The following is a 4,069-nucleotide window of genomic DNA, read 5'->3' on the forward strand; positions in this document are numbered from 1 at the left end:
TGGTCTCGGGGTCAGAAAGGGTAAGATATATATTGCAGGGTTTGCCTGTCCAATTGGTGTATAAGTGCTGCAGGCTTGCTCTCAAGTCAATGGAAGAAAATTATAGGTGGGAGGATAGTGGAATAAGAACTGTTTCACGCTCTCATTTAAGTTGTGACTCCCTGTTTCAGCATGCTTGATTTGTTTGCTTTGTGGAATACTTCAGGTAGCTATTTTATTTCCTTATTTATTTTTGGTAGTTTGTCATTTTTCTTTTTTTGCAGTTAAAATGCTTGTTGTGATTAGAAGTCTGCACAGATTTATTGGTTCTCTGTTTTCCTTTTTAATTTCCTTCCACTTCTCATTAAAATAAGAACAAACATACAAACAAACAAACAAAACAAATAGCTTACTGTCAATGAGTCAATTCTGATTCATGTTGGACTGGCAAGAACTGGCCTGTGGGTTTCTAAGACTATAATTATTTATGGGAATAGAAAGCCTCATCTTTCTCCCATGGAGCAGCTGGTGGTTTTGAACTGTTAACCTTGTCATTAGCAGCCCAGTGTGCAACTACCAAGACACCATTTCTCATTAGCATGTATGTAATATTTTTTTATATTTGAAACTCATTGTAATTCCAAGTTACAATATACAAGGTTATTTTTACCCAGGGCTCAGTTTTCATAATAGTTCTGGTGTTCAAGATCTTTAATGCTGTGCAGAAAGATTAAAAAGAATTGTTCCTGGTAGGCACAGATGCATTAGAATTTACTGCCATCAACCCTACTGGAAAACAAAATGTATTCCTCTGACCTTCAGCAGTGAAGATTGAATTCACCTAAGCAATGATTATGGGGAAGCCTAGCCCCATGCTGGTCTGGCAGGAATTTTAGAGACTGTATTATATACTGTTGAACCAGGACCCAAACATGCTGCACAGATTCAGCAACAACTCTTCTTATGTCCATGGAGGTTTGGATTCAAATGGAAGGCAAGTAGATGCTAAGGACAAAATGAAATCCATAGGAAAATGATATCGCAACACTTGATCAACTGCCACTAAGATCTGTCATGTTGATGCTCATGCTACTCTAAATGACGGTATGGTTGTCCACGTGAAGGGACTGATCACCTATAACAACCAGACTTTGAGGAGATTCATGCACATTTGTCCTGTGCCTGAGGATTCTGTGGCAAATAAAGTCTGTGTTCATGATGATATCTTCAGATGCCAAAACAAAATATTTGATATCATTGTCTCTAAGTCTCAGGAGGAATCTAACGAAGAAGTAGAGGAGCCTAAAGAAAGACAGAAGACACCAGAGGTGATGCTGATGCGGAGTTCGATGATCAGACTGACAGCAATGACTCTAAAGAGCATATAGAGCAGTGGTTCTCAGCCTTCCTAATACTGTGACTTTTTAATACAGCTCCTCGTGTTGTGGTGACCCCCAACCATGACATTATTTTCATTGCTGCTTCATCACTGTAGTTTTGCTACTGTTATGAATAGTTATGTAAATATCTGATATGCTGGATGTGTTTCCACGGTTACAAATTGAACATAATTAAAACAGTGATTAATCACAAAACAATATATAATTATGTAATGTGACATATTTATTTCTAATTAAAAATAAATGAAATTCTGTCTTGAAGCCTGGTGTAGCATGGGTAACAGTCTTCACGCCAGGCGCTCATAGATGGGCGTACCTGCATGTGGACAGACCTGCCTGGAGACGGGTAGATGTCTGGTGTCTTGGTTCCTAAAACCATAACAAATATGGAAACCCTTGTAAAAGGGTCATTCAAGCCCTAAAGGGGTCATGACCCACAGTGGTTGAGAACCACTGATTTAGAGGAATCCTAACCTGAAAAAGAGCCCCATCCTGAACCAGAATCAGAGCAAGAGTCAGTATCTGAAATCCTAAAGGAAAACTTCGAACTTGTATAAAAATAAACTCCTTATGTTACACATTCCAATACATCCATTCACATACAATTCTGTTCTTCGAACCTGAGATAGTTAAGGTTTATTGTGCCAACCTGGCCAATGAACACATGTGTGGTTAATTGAAGGTCAAAGATAAATGTCTCTTGTCTCTTGCTCTTTGATGATCAGACCAGTGTGTGGCTGCCTTGCTTGTTCTGTGCTTCGATTTGCAAGCTACCCTGCCTATGGGACACCTAACCCGTAGACTGTGTCGCTGTAATTTGAGGTTCCTTCAAGACTTGCTTTGCCACACTATTGGAATATACATCTCTTGAGCTGGGAACTGTTGGACTCTGTCATCTGGCTGACTGTTGGTGACCTACCTGCCTTGCTGTTTGCTGTCTGTGGCCAGATAACCTGAATTGCTCTACAGAGGACTACCCAGAGTCCCTCAAGACTTGAAGGACTGTCAGTGTTTCACAGCTGTCTCACGGAAGTGAGTTGCACTGAAGCATTTATTTGTGCTGCTTTATAGATTAAGTAACTGTTTATTTCTTATGTTATCTATCAATATAAATATATGTATATATATAAATATATAATTATTAGCGTTCTGGTTTTGTTTCTCTAGAGAACCCTGTCTAACAGAGAAACCATCAAATGGTATTATACAGTCATCAATGCCATCAGCTCCCTATTCCCCTTGCCCCCCTGCACTCTTCCTGTGCCCTCAGGGAACACTCCGGTTCCTGTTTCTGAAGAGTTCTCTATCTTGACTTTCATGTACTGGGTGAGCCTCACTATACAAATGAACATACACAAATCGAACATGATTACTGAGGTAAAACAAGCAAACCATAATATTAAGGGGAGGAAATATTAGAGAACTAGAGGATAGTTATGTGGGTTCAACAGTGCCATACCACACCCTGGATTTATCATCCTTTCTGTGTGGTCCTTCTAAGCCAGGGGGACTGTCCAATTAGCTTACGCGTGGGTTTGGGTTCTCCATTATATCCTTGGCCTTCACATCAATTTGATTGCTTGTTCTTGAGCTTCTGATACCTCTTCCCGTTGATGCCTGATGATCACATAGGCTGGTGCACTTCTTCCAAATGAGCTTCGTTGCTTCCTTGCTAGATGGCCATTTATTTAGATCGTAATTAAAGCCCCCAGGTTATATAACTTTAGTAGCCAGGAACCATCAGCTTTCTTCATCACATTTTCTTATTTACCCATTTTGTCTTCAGAGATTATGTTAGGGAGGTGAGTGTCGTACAATACCACACTATTTGAACAAACCATTATTGTACTGAGGTAAGATTTAATATCAATGTATTGTAATGTTTAAGATATGGCAAAACAAAGCTATTATAGGGGGGAAAGGGGGTCCCCAGCTGGGGCTAGTTTGGAGGAGGGAGGGGATAATGGGAATCTGATTCAAGAAGGAGTTCAAAAAGAAAAAATATGTTTTGAAATTGATTGTGGTAGCAATTATACAATACTGCCTGGTGTGATTGAACTATAGAATGTTATGATATCTATAAAATGATTTTAAAGTTTTAAAGTGGAAAAAGAAAGGAACTGTCCCTGAGGATATTCAGGGTTCTTCCCCCGGCCGTGCTGACTGGGCTCACACAGTGGAGGGAGACACAAAGACATTTTCTTGGCCATCTGTGACCAGTAAGTACCTTCCACCCAGTGGAGCACTAGTTCCAATGCCATGAGAAAATCCCAGTTTCATATTTCTGTCTTGAGTGTAAATCTGAATTCCAGATTGCACCATAGACTCCTCAGGGGGCTCAAAGGGTGCAAGAACAAACTACACATATTCTTCCACAGACGGTCTCTTGACCAGTTTGTTTCTGGCGAGCAAAGTGATGTTGAGTTTCAAAGACTTGTGACACTCTAAAAGTCTCTCACTCTTCATTGGGAACCTGCTTCATGAGGTACAAAAATCAGAGTTTAAAGATTTCTTTTAAAATCATGTAAACACGGTATTGCTGACTATCAACAGGTATGGAAAAGGACCTAATTTGGGTTTTGTTGCATTTGATGACTGAACCAGTTCAGAAGGTTCTTAGCAGCACGTTTATCATATTCAAAGGTGTACTACAGCTGAATGTAGACCAAAAGACTCAAGGGGCCAACTGA

General features: G+C 40.0%; 1 pseudogene; it reads left to right on the forward strand.

The window, feature by feature from the left end:
* Nucleotides 1-827: 827 nt before the first annotated feature.
* On the forward strand, nucleotides 828-4,069 carry LOC142445896 (ras GTPase-activating protein-binding protein 1 pseudogene; annotated as a pseudogene).

This window comes from Tenrec ecaudatus, chromosome 4 (genome assembly GCF_050624435.1).
Source record: "Tenrec ecaudatus isolate mTenEca1 chromosome 4, mTenEca1.hap1, whole genome shotgun sequence".
NCBI lineage: Eukaryota > Metazoa > Chordata > Mammalia > Afrosoricida > Tenrecidae > Tenrec > Tenrec ecaudatus.